The sequence below is a fragment of the Geotrypetes seraphini genome, chromosome 5 (genome assembly GCF_902459505.1).
Source record: "Geotrypetes seraphini chromosome 5, aGeoSer1.1, whole genome shotgun sequence".
Classification (NCBI taxonomy): domain Eukaryota; kingdom Metazoa; phylum Chordata; class Amphibia; order Gymnophiona; family Dermophiidae; genus Geotrypetes; species Geotrypetes seraphini.
In genome coordinates, this window is record NC_047088.1 from 59,376,950 (window position 1) to 59,396,647 (window position 19,698).

A 19,698-nucleotide genomic window follows, 5' to 3' on the forward strand; every position below is an offset into this window, starting at 1 on the left:
ATCAGCTCTTCTGACAACTGGGCTAGGTTTAGATAAACCCCTGCCTGGCACAAACCGAGCTTTAAGGCTAGGGGTGTGACACTACCTACACACAGATCGTCTTTTGGCACTCATTATCTTTACAGGCTACAGTTTATTGGCGGTTTCAACTAATTTCTGTTTTATTTGGTACCCTCTTTACAGCATTACCTATTTAATTTTCAAAAATTGCTAAAGGGACAATATCTGTGATAAATCAAATAATAAATGTAGGTTTTACTGTGGTTGACAATACATCTGCATTACTTGAGGAGGAGCATCAGTTCTGAAGGTGATTCTGACTCCTCCTTTGTGACTTTACACAAGGGTCATAACAAACTAATCCTCCCACAGTGATTTAAAAACAAAAAACAAAAAAAAAATCCTTTCACAAGCAGATCCTCCACCTTCACCATTCAAGGCCATCATGAGATAAAAGTGATAAACTACACCAAATGATAAAATATGTATTACTGCAGGTCAATTCACTACCCCTCACCACTATCTACCCATGTGATAATCCTCAAATGAAGATGAGGAAGGAAAGGAAAATTGTTATTTCTTGAGCAGGTATGCTCCTTTATAGATGATCCCCCTTTTCCAACTACCTGTGGAGATGTGCTTGCTACAATGAGTGTGTAGGAAGCCCTAACAACAAATTCATCTTCTTCAAATAAAGATGAATATGATGGCTTATTCTGGACCACAGCCATACATCTGTAAACCTGGATTTTATATCCTTGGACAACAGTTTAGCAATACTTTCAAAATGGCTCCTTTCAATCTCTCATTTCATTTATAGAACACTGCCGTCCATCTTCTTTGTTGTTCATGAGCCTCTGCTCAAATCACTCCTCTTGATAAGCAGTTCCATTGGCTCCTGATCAAATTTTGCATTGTTTAAAATGTTACTCTGGATCAATTGCTCATGCCTACTACTTATGGGGAATTTAGGAAACACCTAAAAACATATCTGTTTCTGAAGGATTTAGGCAACTAACCTGTACAATCCTACTCCACAATAACTGATCTCTAGTGCTGTTAATAACTAGCTTCTAACTTTGTTAATTCTACTTAATTTGCAACATCTTCTAACCATTGTAAACCGCATAGAACTTCATGGTCCTGCGGTATATAAACTGTTAATATTATTATTATTACTCTTTGCCTTTAAGGTCTTTTGATTAGGTACCCCTCAGTATATGAACTTATTAATCATTCACTATTTCCCCATTTGTCTATTAGGATCACTAAACAGTCATCATCTAGACTTACTTGATCCTAAATTTGGCTAACATTAATATACATATATTTTTCTTCACTGGTCCATTCCTTTGGAATAATTTACCCTCTATAATCTCTAGTGAACTGCCAAAATCTGCCCATGGCATGGGTGTTTAAATGATTTTCCAAAGGCCATAAGAAGCTGCCATGGAATTTAAACCCAGGCCTTCTGGTTCCCAATCTACTGCTCTAACCGTTAGGCTACTCCTCCATTCCATTAGATATTTATAGTACTGCAAGTATACAAATTATAGTTCTTGTCCAGTGAGCCTGCAATCTAGTAAAAAAAACAAAAACCAACACTACAAAAAAAAAATCTATGAGAAATATGAGTATATTTATTATAGATAAGTGATTAAGATTTAATCCATGAGTGCATCTGCCTTTCCACATATAAAAATAAATCTGCAACAGCCATGTGTCTGCAGTAGTAAAATGTGATAGTTGCTTTATCTGTCACAATGGGAGAATTTCTACTGGTAATTTGAGTTTGCACACTGCCCAAGCAAAAGAGAAGGAGGCCATAGGAATGGCATCAAATTCTGAGCAGTAACCCAGTGTTTTTTTATTTACTAGGGTTATGCATTTGTTTTTTTGGACAAATGGCAAAATGTGAAGAACAGAGGAATTTCTGGTTCATTTTGTTAGCGCCAAAGTGAATGACTGGGACCATGATTTTAAATGAATTACCAATCCTCTCATTAAATTTTGGCAAAGGAACAACCATGTACACTGAAACTGTGAAGCCATTCTGGGAAGGAGAGATTAGACGTGGAACAAGCCAGAAGCAGAAACATGAGGCACTTCAGCCAATCATGTTCAAAAACATTGACAAGCAGCCAAACAAGCCTATCCCTGTCTGACTTATCCAAGTCCCATTGGTAATAATATCAACAGTTGAGTAAGAAGAAATGGTAAAGAATCATGGTATAGCACCATTTTGTTCAAGCTCTTACTTAAATCCTGTGCTTGCTTCAGTGTTTCAAGAAAAAAATAAAAAATAATTGTTGAAGTGTCAGAAAATAAAACAAATCAAAAAATCATCCAAAGAGCAAACAGCTCTGCCACAGAGTCAGAGATGTATCTGTAGCAGAGAAAATGTGTCTTATATTCTCTGTTCCTGGTGGCTGGCTAATAATAGTCATACGAAGCTCAATTCTTATATAACAGGGTAACTGAATTTAGATACCACTTGTGCACTGTAAAATTACAAAATGTCAGTACTTTCACAAATATGTACACTTACATGTAAAAGAACTAGTGGAATGCCTAAGCTCCATTCTATAAGGGTGGACATCAGTGGCCTAGCACATAAATGCAAGGGGGCATTCACATGCATGGAACATGGGTAGGCTGCCACTTACCAATGCAACTTACGGCATACTCTACTCTTGCTGTATTTTAGGTGTGCTGATGCTGGGTTGTGCTAATATTCTATTAACAGAATCTAAGCACCCAGATAATTTTATTTATTTATTCAGTTTTCTATACCGTTCTCCCAGGGGAGCTCAGAACGCTTGACAGGCATTTATTCAGGTACTCAAGCAGTTTTTCCTCTATGTCCCTGGCCGGTTCACAATCTATCTAACGTACCTGGAGCAATGGGGGGATTAAGTGACTTGCCTAGGGCCACAAGGAGCAGCGTGGGTTTGAACCCATAACCTTAGGGTGCTGAGGCTGTAGCTTTAACCACTATGCCACACTCTCCCCTTTTACAGAATAGGATCTCACCACCTGGCATAGAGGCATCTGAATGGAAATGCCCACTTACAACATTGCCTCCCAAGTAGTAATTCTGTAACAGGGTACCAACTAAAAGTTGTATTTAAGGCACCAATTTTAAGCCTATTTTATAAAGAAAAGTACCAAGTGGACAAAAATATATTTTAATTTCAGGCACAATTGCGTCTGTACTTAGCTATTAGCTAGAACGCAAGTATTTATACTTTATGCATGTGCCTTATGAGCTGCAATCTTATTTCATTCAAACTCTGCCCATGTGCAAACCCACAGCTAAGTATGATATGTGCCATTATATTATGCCATACACTTTTCTACTAGTCATTATTTTAAGAGCTCAATTTGCAAGTAGGTAATATTGGTATTTACACATGTTCTTAGCACCTAAAACTATCACCCCTTATAAAGTTACCTTCTAAGTGACATATATGACAGAAGTGGCAGCATTGCCTGAGACAGCCATCAGTATATCTGCCTCACAAGCAGAGAAAAGTGATTTGTAAAACTCTCCAGCTCTTTGACTCCATAGAAAAGGAACGTCTACTATTAACATTATTAGTATATAATTTTCAAAGCATTACCAGGTTATGCAGTGCTGTAAAAACACACACACACACAAAAGAGAGAGTCCCAGTTCCTAGATTTTACATTCTAATGTGTTTACATCATAACAGTGGCGTACCTAGGGTATGTGGCACCCGGGGCCCATCATTTTTTGACACCCCCCCCCCCCCTCATGGAAAAATTTTTTTTTTTTTTTTTTTTTGCAATAACCATGAAATGGAATAAATGGTCAGAATAGAAACAGGCAGTGAAAATTTTCTTTTATTGAACCTCATTTATGTAACCATTATTCCAAACATAACATAACATAAATTATGTCGGAATTGTCATGACATCAGAAGTACATATGGAGTAGTTGCAGGTGATGCTTGGGACAGTTCTGATTATGTTAGTTTGGTTTTATGTGTTTTTTGAATAGAAGGGTTTTTATTTCTTTTTTTAAGGTTTTGTAGTTTGTGGTCGAGGTCAATAGGTTGTAGAGTTGGGGGTCAAGTGTTGCAGCTCGAATGGCTAGGAGGTTGTCGAACAGTTTTTTTCTTTTGACGTTTTTGGTTGGAGGGTGTGTGAATGGTGCGTGAGTTCTCCTATGTCTGTTTGAAGTGGATTGAATTATTTAGCTGAAGAAATTAGTTACCCCCCCATTCCACACACATTAATTCTCTTCCATTTTTGTTCCCATTATAAAAAAACACTGATAAGTTCCCAGGAAAAAAATACATTAAAATAAGAAGTGAAAACAAAGGCCCCTACAGATGAGAACATAACATAAGAATAGCCTAATTGGGTCAGACCAATGGTCCATCATGCCCAGTAGCCCATTCTCATGGTAGCCAATCCAGGACACTAATACCTGGTCAAAACCCAAAGAGTAGCAACATTCCATGCTACCGATCCAGGGCAAGCAGACACTTCCCCCATGTCTTAATAACAGATTATGGACTTTTCCTCCAGGAATTTGTCCAAATCTTTCTTAAAACCAGCTACACTATCTGCTTTTACCATAACTTCTGGCCACTTCATTTTTAAGTTTAGATCTTTCCTTTCAAACAGAGACCTTGCTAGATGTCAAATACAGCACAAGGTAACTTCACATGGACTTAGCTGTGCAGGAAATGTGAATCTCCTCATACACCCACCATATAGTGCAAAAATGTGCAAAGGTCTGTTTTTTTCTTTCGATCACTACATAGCCTAATGCCACACAAGCAGCGCTGTTACAAACATATTCTGAAGGTCAATGCTAAGGTTGACAAAGTTTCCTTCCTTGGACCAGAAGGAGATACTGACAAACCACTGGAAGAGATTCTAAAACAACTACCCAGAAATAACACCCAAAGACCCACTCAGTGTGTGAACCAGTTGAGTGGAGTGGACTAACTGGGGGTGGAAATGGGCCCAGAGTTTGCTCAGCAGAATTTCCCAGACTACCTCTTCCTCTCAACACACTGACATGCTACCACCACCACCAACACTAGGAACACCTCACCGAGTATGCCAGCAATGCTTATAAACTTTATAAAACACATTATTATATTTTCTTATAAAGCATATATTTTAACTGAACTCAGCCTTGCCATTCACAAAAATAGAAAAGTTCCCATTTCAAGCTGTCTCATGTACACTTTTCAAATCTAACATATTGTAATCACAAAACAGAAAATAAAATTATTTTTTCTACCTTTTGTTCTCTGATCAATATTCAAATCTTGTTGGTCCCAGGCTCTTGTTGTCTTGCTTGCCAGGGTCTCCTTTCTCCGTGCTAACCATCCGTCTGCCATCTCTGTTCTCCCCTTCCGTTTCCCTTCCCTCTCCCGGAGATCTGGCATCTTTCCTTTTTTTTGTCTCCATCCACAGATTCACCTTTTCTCAACTCCCCACCACCCCAGGATCCACCATCTCTCCCTTTCTGTTCCCAACTATCCTCCTATCCAGTATCTCTATCCCCCCTCCACACCATCCCCTGTTTCCAAGTTCTCTCCCTTTCTGTTCCTTCCCTCCCTAAATCCCATTATGCACCATCTCTCTCCCACTCCTCTGTTTTTAGACCCATTATTTCTAACCCCCAAAGTCTGGCATATGCACGTATCTTTGAACCCCCCCTTCCCTCTCTCCCTCTGTGTACTTTTACACCAGGACCCCCCTCCCCCGAAGGTCTGTCCCCCCTCAGAAGGGCTACACCCCACCCCTGAAGACCTGCACCCCCCGAAGGACTTTACCTCCCACCCGAAGGTCTGTCCCCCTCTGAACGCCTAAACCCCACCCCTGAAGGCCTGCACCCTCCCCGAAGGATTGTACCCCCCACCCGAAGGTCTGTCCCCCCCTGAAGGCCTGCACCCATCCCGAATGCCTGCACCCACCCCGAAGGCCTGCACCCACCCCGAAGGCCTGCACCCACCCCGAAGGCCTGCACCCCCGAAGGCCTGTCCCCCCCCTTGAAGGCCTGACCCCCCCTTGAAGGCCTGCCTGCTTGTCCCCCCTTGAAGGCCTATCCCCCCTTAAAGGTCTGCCTGTCCCACCCCCTTGTAGGCCTGTCCCCCCTTAAAGGTCTGCCTGTCCCACCCCCTTGTAGGCCTGTCCCCCCCTTGAAGGCCTGACCCCCCCTTGAAGGCCTGCCTGCTTGTCCCCCCTTGAAGGCCTGTCCCCCCCTTGAAGGTTGGCACCCCCCCAAAGGCCTGCACCCCCTTGAAGGCCTGTCCCACCCCCTTGTAGGCCTGTCCCCCCCCTTGAAGGCCTGCCTGCTTGTCCCCCCTTGAAGGCCTGTCCCCCCCCTTGAAGGCCTGCACCCCCCCTTGAAGGTTGGCACCCCCCCAAAGGCCTGCACCCCCTTGAAGGCCTGTCCCACCCCCTTGTAGGCCTGTCCCCCCCTTGAAGGCCTGCCTGCTTGTCCCCCCTTGAAGGCCTGTCCCCCCCCTTGAAGGCCTGCACCCCCCCTTGAAGGTTGGCACCCCCCCAAAGGCCTGCACCCCCTTGAAGGCCTGTCCCACCCCCTTGTAGGCCTGTCCCCCCCTTGAAGGCCTGCCTGCCTGTCCCCCCCTTGAAGGCCTGCACCCCCTTGAAGGTCTGCACCCCCCCGAAGGCCTGCACCCCCCCGAAGGCCTGTCCCCCCACTTGAAGGCCTGCCTGCCTGTCCCCCCCTTGAAGGCCTGCACCCCCTTGAAGGTCGGCACCCCCCCCTGAAGGCATGCACCCCCCCTGAAGGCCTGTCCCCCCTTGAAGGCCTGTCCCCCCCCTTGTAGGCCTGCACCCCCTTGTAGGCCTGTCCCCCCCTTGTAGGCCTGTCCCCCCCTTGAAGGCCTGCCTGCCTGTCCCCCCCTTGAAGGCCTGCACCCCCTTGAAGGCCTGCACCCCCTTGAAGGTCTGCACCCCCCCCCGAAGACCTGCACCCCCCCTTGAAGGCCTGCCTGCCTGCCTGTCACCCCCCTCCCCCTTGAAAGTCTGCCTGCCCGCCCGCCCGCCCCACCCTGAAGGCCTGATGCCCCGACCCACCCCGAAGGACCATTCGCCCCCCTGACCTCCCCGCACTACCTATGAAGCAGCCGCAGCAGGATCGCGACGTCAGCTATCTTTGCGCTGCTTAGGAGCTGCTTCCTGCGCCAGGCTACCTTAAGCTACTGCCCCCCCCCACGCCCGAAGGACCGCTCGCCCCACTGACCTTCCAGCACACCTATGAAGCAGCCCGCAGCAGGATCGCGCCGTCAGCAATCCCTCAGCTGCTTGGGCGCTGCTTCCTGCGCCGCGGTCCCGCCCCCTCCTCTGACGTCAGAGGAGGGACGGGACCGCGGCGCAGGAAGCAGCGCCCAAGCAGCTGAGGGATTGCTGACGGCGCGATCCTGCTGCGGGCTGCTTCATAGGTGTGCTGGAAGGTCAGTGGGGCGAGCGGTCCTTCGGGCGTGGGGGGGGACTGAGCGGCAAGGCCGGGAACACCCCCTCAGGGCTGGTACCCGGGGCGGCCCGCCCCCCCGCCCCCCCCCTAGGTACGCCACTGCATCATAATAATTGAAAAGGGTAGGTGAGGAAACAGTCAAGAAAATAGAGAAGACAACTGAGACAAGGCCATCAGTAGCATAACTGCAGCAGAAGAGATGGGACATTCAAGCAGTATGCCCCCCTGTAGTCCACCAACCAAGCTAAAGAGAGAATTGTTTAAGAGGAGTGTGCAAACAGCTGCAGTTGTGGAGAAGAAGGTGTCAATTCCTATATTCTCAAAGGGACTAAGAAAGGCAGACAGGAGACAAGCAACAGATACAACCAACTGAACTAAACCCTATTTGCTAATGATGATTTTTTGAAGATTCTGAATCTGGTAAATCCTCATGTTTGGGATTTATAACAGAATCCAGTGATGAGGTAAGGGGGGGGGGGTCTGCCCTGGGCGCCATGGTGGTGGGGGCACCGGCACACCTGCTCCCCTCCGCCCCCCGTCTCTTCCCATTTCTCCCCTCTACGCTTGCGCCCCATACCTCTAGTTGGTTGTTGTTCATGGCAGTCAACAATGTGCTATTCGCAGCCCTATTGGCTCTTCCGCAGATGTCACTTCCGGGCGCCACGCATAGGAAGTGATATCAGCGGGAGAGCCGACGGGGTCGCGAGGAGCATGTTGTTGACTGCTGCGAGCAACAACTTCAACTAGAGGTCCAAGGGAAGGGAAGGGCAGGCGTGGCAAGCAGGAGTGGGGAGGGGCGGAGATGAGGGCGGGGGAGGGATGCCTCTCACCCTCGCTATGCCACTGACAGAATCATCAGATATTGAAAGCCGTACAGTGAGAGATTAGAGAAACTGGGCCTCTTCTCCCTTGAAAAGAGGAGACTGAGAGGGGACATGATCGAAACATTCAAGATACTGAAGGGAATTGACTTAGTAGATAAAGACAGGTTGTTCACCCTCTCCAAGGTAGGGAGAATGAGAAGGCTCTCTAAAGTTAAAAGGCTCTCTAAAGTTAACTCTCTAAAGTTAAAAGGGGATAGATTCCGTACAAACGTAAGGCAGTTATTCTTCAACCAGAGAGTGGTGGAGAGCTGGAATGCTCTTCTGGAGTCTGTTGTAGGGGAAAACACCCTCCAGGGTTTCAAGACTAAGCTGGACAAGTTCCTGCTAAACTGGGATGTACACAGGTGAGGCTGGACTCATTTTAGAGCACTGGTCTTTGACCCGGGGGCCGCTGTGTGAGCGGACTGCTGGGCACGATGGACCACAGGTCTGACCCAACAGCGGCAATTCTTATGTTCTTATGCTTCATAGATGAGCAGGGTCTGTGACAGATTTTTAAGGTGCTAAACGGTGAGGACATCAAACTGAGCTGCGTAGATCAGAGTCAATTTCCAAGGCCAAGAGCACCTCGCAGGTAGAGCAGACAGTGGAGAGTGGGAAGAATGACCCCGGTTTTTCACTCTGCGTAGCATCAGAATAGCAGCAGCCTTGTCTTCTCCAAAGAAGTACAGAGGAGCATTCATAAATCCTGATATGTGCAGGAATTTTTAAAGTGCTTTAGGATTCACAGTGCACAGAATACAGTTACCGAAGGAAGGCCTCTAGTAGAGGAAATATAATGGGCCATATTTCCAACAGTGGAATGTAGCATCATTTGCAGACGTCATGCTTTTCGAGTTAAGTTCAACAGAGGGAACTGATCCCAAGTCAGGAATACCATCCAGCAGTGCAAATAGTAACAGTGGGAAAACTAGAGAAAAAAGGAAATTTGTTTCCCAAGTTGAGCTCCAAGCCTTTTTGCCCAGTGAAGTGACAGAATAGCAGACTTAGGGCTCCTTTTACTAAGCAGCGCGTGACTTTTCATCATGCGCTAACCCCTTCGCTGGGCAAAAACTACCGCCTGCTCAAGAGGAGGCGGTAGCGGCTAGCGTGCGCTATTACGTGCATTAAACCGCTAGCGCGGCTTCGTAAAAGGAGCCCTTAATACATATTTCAGCAAATCACCTTGGTGGAAATGGACTGTTGTTCAGTAGCTTTCTCCTGGGTCAAGCCTCAATGATGGTGGTGACATGGTATATCAGAGAAATGATTGCTCTGGATGATCAGCCCCTATGGTGGTTGAATATGCCGGGGGGGGGGGGGAGAGATTAAAATCCTAGTTTCCATTAATGTATTACTATTTAAAAAGGCAATAAAAGGCCTTCGGTCACTTTCCTCACTGGGAAGAATGCCAGGAGATCAAAATAGTATACAAATTAAGTTTTATTACATAAATACAATATTTCTAGCCATAATCATTGATTAAGTACAGAGTTTGAATCAATACGTTACCGGTTATTGCATCATCACTCCGTCGGGGGACCACGATCAGGAGGCTTACTCAAAAAATGTCATCACACAGCTCGTCAGCAGTGGAAAAGTCCCTCCCTTACAGGTAACTTTCCTCCCTTAAATTGTACTTTTTCCCCATCCCCTTTTTCCAGATTGGATATACAAACGCGTGCTTATCTCATGCGGTGAGGGTGTGTTTCTGTCAAGCACCTATCATCAGGTGCTGAAAACTTCTGGCTTTGCTCGTGTGCTGACAGTGACCTGCTCTCATAATAGGTAGTTTATCAGCAGGTGCTGAAAACTTCTGGCCTTGCTCGTTCTCATAATACTTGTGTTTCCCTGTAACAGCTATCATGGATCCTAGGCAGTGTCATTAAATATCAGTCACATCATTTGTTTCTCATTCGTATCACATTCGGTCCTTATTTAGTGATACTGTCATAGGATACCATTTTGGTCCGAGTTGGTTTACAGCATAGTCCATAAACCACGTAACAATTCCACAAGGACAAAACAAGTACTACTATGGTTAGAATAAGTAAAGGGTGAATTAGCCAATTCAAAGTGGTAGTAGCTGATGGTGCATAGCCCAGAAACACATCCCACCAGTGATGCGATGTTGCATCCGCAATTGTGGATCCAATATGAATAATTTGATCTGCTACAATGGTAGTACTAATCTGGTGCTCTAATATACTTTTGTTCAAATTCCTTATGGACTGATTTATCCTACGGGATTCTTGTATTATTGCCTTTAACTTTTCCAACTTCAAATCCCAATTTGGAACGGAAAAATTATTTTCCCAGAGTACATTTGTTTTAAGTCCTAAATCAGGAGTTAAAACATAAGTTTGATTCTGCCAAAGAAGTGTTGACATATTGTGTAAGCATCCTACAAACGGTACTATCATTTTTGGTATTATTGGTTCATTAGTCACCACACATATTACACGTGGTGCTATTTCAATCATATATTGATAAGTTACCGGTAATATGGTCCATTCACACACATTTACAGTATTTTGTAATAAACATGGTTCATATACTATTGATTGTAATTTACAAATACGCCCTTGCAATGTGGAGTCACAAAATATTAAATCATGAGTTTGATTATTCATATCAATCATTTGTCCGTTGAATTTAGGTGCCCATAAAAATTGTTTCTGAGGTTCCCCCAGTATGAGGGGTAACACTACATATTTACACATAATAATTTTTTTTGTAACATTATACATTTTAAACATTCCTATGCAGTGAGTATCATTACATTGTACTTCTGGTGCTTGAAATTGTATCCAAAAGGTTTTTGGTATAGTTTTATTAAACACGGTCCTCCATATCTGCTCATTTCCAGTCATTAACTTAGATTGAAAAATTCCTTTTTGTTGTTGTTGCTGCATTGTTTGCAACGTACATAAAGTCCAATTAATTATGTTGGAAACCTTCTGATCAATTATATATTCAATATCCGCTGTGGCATTTGCTAGGTTAAGTAATTGATTATCAATCCCTGTCTGTAATAATGCAGATTGCCATATGGTAGGCATCCATTTTGCAGCTACAGTCAAAGCATCATTAATATTACTTCCCGCCTTATGTAATCTATTGGCCAATGTTTCAATATCAAATGTGTTTAAAGTACCTGTGATGGTACCATATCCCCCCATTAATGTATCATACCATGCTCTCCTTCCTCGGTATGAACACTGAGAAGAGGGAGGAAATGATATTTCAAACATCACATTAATTTTTTGTGCGTGTAGACCTACCATTTCACATGTGGATGGTAATCTCTTTATTTGTCCCGGATCTACCTTGGCCGTATCATTTTTTTATGAATACCACAAATTCTACCCACATTGATCGGTTATAAATTTCTGTGGCATTAGTACATACTACAAAAGACCTATTTACAGTAACATTCATTTGTGTTCCATTATATGTAGTACAATTGTTCGTAACAAAATACCTCTGGGTCGAACTGTTCCATGTCATAAATTCATCTGTTTGACAACACAGGATTATCACTTCTGCAGTTATATTCAAAGTAGTGTTTAGTCCCTCATATAATACGTATTGGGCGGTTGGTCTAATTTGTTCATTGCTTTTAATTTCTGTAATCCATGTATGGTCTCTTGTTGTCACATTTGCAATGATACATCTGGAATTAGCACTGCAAGTGAAGTTATCTTGCTTCCGATTCATTGAAGAATGCTTCCATCTCCATGACGTAACGACCCCTTCTTTAATTGTAATACGTCGCCCGGGGGCAGCGCCTCTTACCCCATACCATATTCCTAGGATTCCAAGGCACACGTATATCTGCAAGTTTTAGAAAACATTATTACTCTCTCAAATAACATTTCTCCTGAGGGACATATTCCCATTTTTCCACTCCCGGTTTCATTACAAGGAGAGCCTTATCTTTCCCGATTGCAATCACCTCCGCTGGTTCCGGAGGTCCTTTAGGATTGCTAATCCAGATTTTGGCTCCTACGTTTACGGTATTTGTAGCTCCAAACCCCCCTTCCCCTCTTACAGTCAACTGAGAAGGAGGGGTTATTTCCCTAATTGGCACGATATAGATTGGTATCAATAACAATTGAGCTACTCGTTCTCCCTTCGCAATTATTACATCATTTTCTCCTAAATTTATCAATATGACTTTAACCTCCCCTTGATAATCAGCATCAATTACTCCCCCTAAAGTGATAATTCCTTAGCATATCAGTTTGTATTTGTAAGGGCATACCATAATACTGAATAATCATGTCTAAAGTCCTTAGAGTGCTCCATTGTGACGCAGAGGCACAAGGGAATACTAGTAATAATCTACAGCAGTACATATATATTTACATTTACGACTTTCGGGTAACGGTCCTATGAAATCCATTTGCCAAATCTGGGCTGGCAAATCGCCCCCTGCCTATGTGCCCCATTACCTTATGTGGTACTTCCCGTTCTTGATATGTTGACACACCGGACATTTTCCGATCACATGTTAGATCACATCTATCGTCAAAGGAATCCCTCGTTCCTGAGCCCACCTGTAAGTAGCTTTTTCTCCAAGATGTCCACTTTTCTGATGTGTCCAAATGGCTGTACCTTCCAACCATTCTTCCACCTTAGGAATTTCATTAGTAGTTGTTACAGAAATGGTAGCTGCAGCATCTGCTTGGGAATTAAACAATCGTTCCATTGAATCAACAGGCATATGTGCATCTACATGAAATACTGACACTATTGTCTCCTGTACAATTTTTTCTATGTCTTGCCACAATTCTTTACCCCACAGTTCCTTACCATGAATTAACCAATTATGGGACTTCCACCCCATTAACCATGTAGCAAGACTATTAGCGACCGACCAGGAGTCAGTAAAAAGATGACATTCCCCTCCTCTTTCTTTCCTTAAAGCAGTGACTACCGCCATCAATTCAGCATATTGACTGCTCATTCCTTTTCCCTCCATCACCAGGGTAGTATCAGTTTTAGGGTTATAGGCCACACTTTTCCATTTCCGCTCTCCCCCCACATATTTGGCAGACCCATCTGTGAACCAAGCATGTTTTTTATTTTTGTTGTTGTTGTTCTGACGTGAGATTATCAAATCCCACTCCCCATTTTACTGGGGATTCATGAGCATATACTGGCTTTATGATTTCCAGCTCTCCGTTAGGAATATTAGCTATTTTTTCATGCAAAGTAGCTACCCCATGCTCACCTATTTTAGCTCTTTGGGAAATGTACCATTTCCATTTAATAATACTTTGTTCCTGAGCATATCCTACTCTATTTGACTTGGGATCAGACATTACCCATTGCATAATTGGAATTTGTGGTCGCAATAGTACTGTATGACCTAAGGTAATCTGTTCGGTCTCAGCCAACGCCCAATAACATGCTAAAAGTTGTTTTTCGAAGGGAATATATTTTTCACCTGCTTCCGGGAATTTCCTGTTCCAGAATCCTAAGGGTACCCGTTTCCCACTTTGTTTTTGCCATAATGACCAATTAGCATGCATTTGATTAATAGATACACTTCCCCCTCTCTCATGGGCCACAAATCTACAGCTGTTTGTATGGCTAGTTTAGCATTTCCAAAAGCAACCTGCTGTTCTTCTCCCCACATAAACTCATATTTTTTACGAGTTACCTTGTATAATGGGCTCAGTAGTTGACTCAAATGTGGAATATGTTGTCTCCAAAACCCAAATAAACCAATGTATGATTGCATCTCCTGCTTATTCTTTGGAGTAGGAAAATCAAATATTTTTCGTTTTGCTTTCTCTGTGATTTCCCTAATATCCTCTATTTCACTGAATTCCTAAAAATTTTACCGACGTTGCCGGTCCTTGTATTTTTGTTGGATTTATTTCCCATCCCTTCTTTTTCATATGGTCAATTAATAAATCCAACTGCCCTTGCACCTCTTCCTTCGTTGTTCCCTGTATCAATATGTCGTCAACATAATGAGAAATTTGTATAGATGTGAATTTCTGAAATTCATCTAAATGTTCCGCTACTATTTGAGGACAAATGGTAGGACTATGTAAACATCCCTGTGGTAGCCTAGTAATAGTAAATTGCCTCCCTTGCCATGTGAATGCAAATTGAGATTGGGCACGTTCAAACAAACCCGAAACCTACTTACAGGAATATACATTAACATTTTATAACATTTCCAATATTCTTTTATCGTTCTTAAAAACTTATTTCAGACTGCTGAAAAGTCCGCGGCCAGCCTACAAACAGTGCTGAAAATTAGTCCCTGCTTGTCACTACAACAAAAGGGCAAGGAGGGGCTCTCCTCCTCCTCTGCTGCTCGATTCCCACTTAAAATATCCCTTATAATCAGGTCATAATTCATAGCACATCCTTCCTTAACACGCATAATTCATAGCACATCCTTCCTTAACACGTCTCACAAAGCTTTCCTCCACATTCTTGTATGTTCGATCTACAGATTATCTCCCTACTTTGAACCATCTCTTTTAAATATCACATTCCAATCCCTTCTGATCCTATATTTCTTTTCTTTCACCACTCTTAAACAAGGAGAAAGAAAAAAAAATTCAGGCTACATCAGGCAAACAGCTCCTAAATTACCTCCATTGTTCTTAACAGCATAGATCTACCCTGCAAAAACTCTTTCAAACTTAAATCAACATACGCAAACTTTCTTTGTTTCCTGAACAGCAAAACAATTTTCAATTAACTTCAAGTACCTTATATTGGCTGATCGGAACTCCAAATAACATAAGGCTGGTAAAGTTTTATCCATAAATCCTTTGGTTCCTTGCTTACACTATTAATTTCATTACAAGTTCCTACATTTAAATCCATAATTTGTTAATATTTAAGCATATTTTAAATATCGATACCTGTTTTTGCAACATTCGTAGAATTGCAGACAGACCCCATGCTGTCTCTTTCCTCTTTCCTCCCCCTTCCCCCTCCCCTCTGCCTGGTAGTGAACAAAGAGAAACTCAAAAAGCCCGCCGTCAAGCTCACATGATAGCATCGAAGGAGGAAAAAGGTGGGGGTGAAAATCCCCCATTTGCAGTTCGCTCTTTCAAACAAAGGAACTTTTACTCCAACGAGACGCCATTAACTTTTCTTTTGCAGAGGCCAAAAAAAATTTAATTCAGAGAGACAAAGAGACAGAGAGACAGAAACTGGAGTTTAGAAAGACAAAACTACCAGTTAGCTTCCTCCTGGACAATCGTCCCAATCCCATCCATCATCTGAATCAATACTATCCCAAACATCCCCATTCCACTTACTAGGGTCCCATTTTACTGTAGCGGCCGCCATATGTTTCTGCACCTTTATCCTATTTACTCGACCGCGCCTTTTCTTATATTTTGTGGCAACAATATGAACTGCAGATTCCTCAGCTATCTTTTGATAGTGATTTAACTTATCTCTTCAAAGTTTACCACTACATTCCAGCATAGGACAACGCCTCTCTATTTCCACCTGCGCCTGTTCTGTTTTAATTTGTTCCTGAACTGCTGTTTGCAACCGTATGTGCACTATACGGTATGCAGAAGTTAATACCCAGCTCCTTCAGGCCAAAGCAACTACATCACCCGATTTATCGGGGCATTTTTTCTAAACTACATCACCCGATTTATCGGGGCATTTTTTTTTTTTTCTAAACTACATCACCCGATTTATCGGGGCATTTTTTTTTTTCTAAACTTGTACAAGATCAAGTGGTTCTGCCCTTCCCAGAACCTTTTCCCATGACTCTGCTAATCCATGATTATTGGCTAGTTCTTGTGCTATCAAATTATACGGTGCCTCAGTCCAGCTGGGCACCTCTAGGTTCTTTTGAGGATTTCTCTCTCTTCCTGAACATTCCTGTATCACAAGAGCGCTCAGGTTTTCTTTAGAGAGATCCTGCCGACTACGCCAATTAATGTATTACTATTTAAAAAGGCAACAAAAGGCCTTCGGTCACTTTCCTCACTGGGAAGAATGCCAGGAGATCAAAATAGTATACAAATTAAGTTACCTTTAGTAAGCAGAAAATCCCCATCCTGAAAAATTATTTGAAGAGTTACCATATGGCTCCAGAAAAAGGAGGACGGATTGAAATATGGAAGCAAAACCTGGATATCTCAATCTGTCCTCCTTTTTCTGTAGCCATATGGTAACCTTAATCATTTGTATGTCTAACTGCAGGCAATGTCAAGAAATGCACATAGTAGTAGCAGCATGCATCTCAACTGTGACTAGTCAGAAAGCTATATGTATGCCTAGTTTTCCCTTCTGATACACTGGTGGCAGCTGGAAAAATGCAGGGACAGGTTATATGTATAGGGGCTATGCAGCAGAAGCCATGTATCAGTTGACTGTGCTGTACACCCTACTCATAAGAACAAAAAAATATTATAGTCTTACTGGTTCAGACCAATGGTCCATCAAGCCCAGTAGCCCATTCTCATGGTGGCCAATCCAGGTCACTAGTACCTGGCCAAAACCCAAGAAGTAGCAAAAGAGAGACCACCATGCTTCCTAGTATGTTTATAACAGGCAGTGGGGTAAACATGGTTTAAGGCAGCAAAGGAGGAAGGACTTATGCCAGATATTCCCTGTGGAGTAGAATAAATGGCAGTCCTGAAGATACTGATCAAGAAGTGCCAAAAGTAGAAACGGCATTTCCATCAGAGTGGGAAGGGTGTGGGTGTTTCAGAAGCAGGATCCAGCTGAGCCAGATCTACACTAGCTCAATGAAGATATGGGCATTAGAGGCCCATTTCTATAAATGGTACTTACATTTGGTGCGGCTAGGTGCCTTAGTCATAGATGCCTAGCGATGCCTAACAGTTCCGCGCACAACTTGTTTATAATTTGTTTTAATGGTATGGGAATTGACCACACCGTTAACAACTAATTAGAAAACATTATTTTAATGATCAAAATAGGTTACATGTGGATATCCATGTGGCACCTAATGACATATAAGTCTTGGCATCCTCTAATGCCTCCCTGAAAAGTAGGCGTTGTTAGGGACAGAGAATAGGTGTGGTTGACTTAGGATTGTTAGGCATTGTAGTTAGGTGCCGATAAATTAGGCTAACAAAACTCTGGCCTAATATTTTGTCGCCTACCACAAGGATGCCTAGGGATGCCTAAGTATGCTTAGGCACCGCTAGGCATGATTCTATAATGGATGCCTACCGGTTGATTGACCACCACACGGAGTGGTGGCTGCAAAGATGCTACTAGGTACCGTTTATAGAATCAGGACCTAGGTGATCACTTATCTGATAAAGGAGAGGATGGCATGGATAAACTGTACTCCAAAAGGGCTAGCCCAGTAGTGAATTTTTTAAGATCAAAATTAGAGGTTTTTCTTCACAGTGAAAAAAAAAAAAGAGAAAGGCTGAAACCCCCAACCAAGGAGAATGCTTATATGCTAGCTATTCTCTGTAATGCTAGGAATGATGGACTGCCATTCTATCGTACAGCACACTGATTTATTGGCAAAGCAAGGTGGAAAGGGAAGGGAGCACCAGTTGCATAAGGGTAGTATGGAAGCAGGGGGAGAGAGTATTGAAGTTTGTTTTGGGGAATTTATTTCTCTGCCTTAGAGCATACTAATTTGCTGTCCAGTCTTTTTTTTAATGGATGATATGTAATTGGTTATCAATTCAAAACTACTGGTTACAAATCGAGAGTTTGAGTTAGTTTGAAGGTCTTATTACATACACCATACAAATGGGTCACTTATAATTCCAGCTAAGAATTTTTATAGAAGCTATACCGTTTTTTCATCATGCAACCCAAGGACGGGAGTACCAATTCCTAAAAGCATTTCACGAAATTCAGTTAGTCCAATAACAAGGATCACCTTATATTATTATTTCTTCGTTTGCCAGCCTTTATTTCTATGCTCCATGTTGTTGAAGCTTTTCTGAATTCTACAAGTTAGATTTGCTCACTTTAATTCTTTATAATGATATAGACCAGACCAATTGCAAATAATGTGCTGTTGCCTGAAATTTCCAGACAAGAGATCATGTGATGCATTAGAATAACTGTACTGTATTCAGCCAAGTGTCAAGAATAAATGCTTTGTGAATGCTGTGTCTATGTAAGTAAACTTTATGAGACAGAACTACCTATTATTTTTTGCCACAGTGCGAGTAACGGAATATTATTACACCCTACAAAAGGTTATATACACCAAAATGGATGATACTGAGGGACATTTAAAATGGAAAAAAAAAATGTTTATAATCACTAGAAACATCTGCTGAAAGTACTTGACTAATCACACTGTTGGCGTTTGAATACTAGAGTGATTCAGAAGTTGTATGAAAAGGTTTGAAATCCTCACTTAACTGAAGAATACTGCCTTCAGAAATTACTAAGAGACTCTGTATAAATAGATAAGAGTATTGTGGAGCATCAATATTCCAAATATCCATTATCCAAAGCAAACTATTCAAGCTTATGCCACACTCAGAATGCAGAGACAGGCCGGGCTGATGTCATTGTCACTTTGCAGCTGTGCAGGCCCCGTGCAGTCCGCCACTTCGTCACTATTCAGCAGTACAGATCAGAGCCAACTCCAGTTGTTTCATATCTGGATCATCCAAACAGATCTAGCTCTTAGGCCCCCTTTTACTAAGCCACGGTAGAGGTTGCTACCATGGCGCGGGGCACTAAATACTCTGATGCTGCTTTCACACTCATAGGAATTCTATGAGCATCAGAGAAGCATTGGCGCATTTAGCACTTCAGGCCATGGTAAAATCTTCTACCATGGCTTAGTTAAAAAAAAAAAAGGGAGGGGGAGGTTTAATTAGTTTGCATAGCTGATGTTCTTTATCTTGAAGAAAGGGATTGTTAGAATAAAAAGAAAATGTTGATACCTGCTGGATCGGTGCACCAGGAATTTCTGTAGAAGGCAGTTATTTTATTTTTAAAACAAGTGTTTAAGCCCGTTACATTAACGGGTGCTAGAGTAGATGTGTCTGTCTGTCTTTCTCTCTTTCTCCTTTTCCGCTATCTGTCTTTCTTTCTTTCTTTCTCTCTCTCTCTCCTTGGCCGCTTTCTACTCTCAGGCCCAACAATTGTCCCTTTCTATTCCCTCCCTCCTTCCCATGTCCTTAGTGCCCCCAGTGTCTCCTTCCTATGTCCTTAGTGCCCCTTCCCATATCCTTAGTGCCCCCAGTGCCTCCTCAGGGCCTCCATCAGGGCAGTACTACCAGTCCTGCATTCAGGGGCCCGGAGCTGACAGGGGGCCCGGGCTCCCCCAGGGTCCTAGGCAGTGTTCTAAGGCAGGGGCGCCAGTAGCTCGCCAAGGCAAAG

At 43.0% G+C, this 19,698-nt stretch overlaps 1 protein-coding gene across 2 annotated transcripts in view; it reads left to right on the top strand.

Annotated features, from left to right (window-relative positions):
- Positions 1-19,698, top strand: part of PCDH11X (protocadherin 11 X-linked) — a 1,806,309-nt gene that overhangs the window by 459,490 nt on the left and 1,327,121 nt on the right. The gene's annotated exons all lie outside the window — the stretch shown is intronic.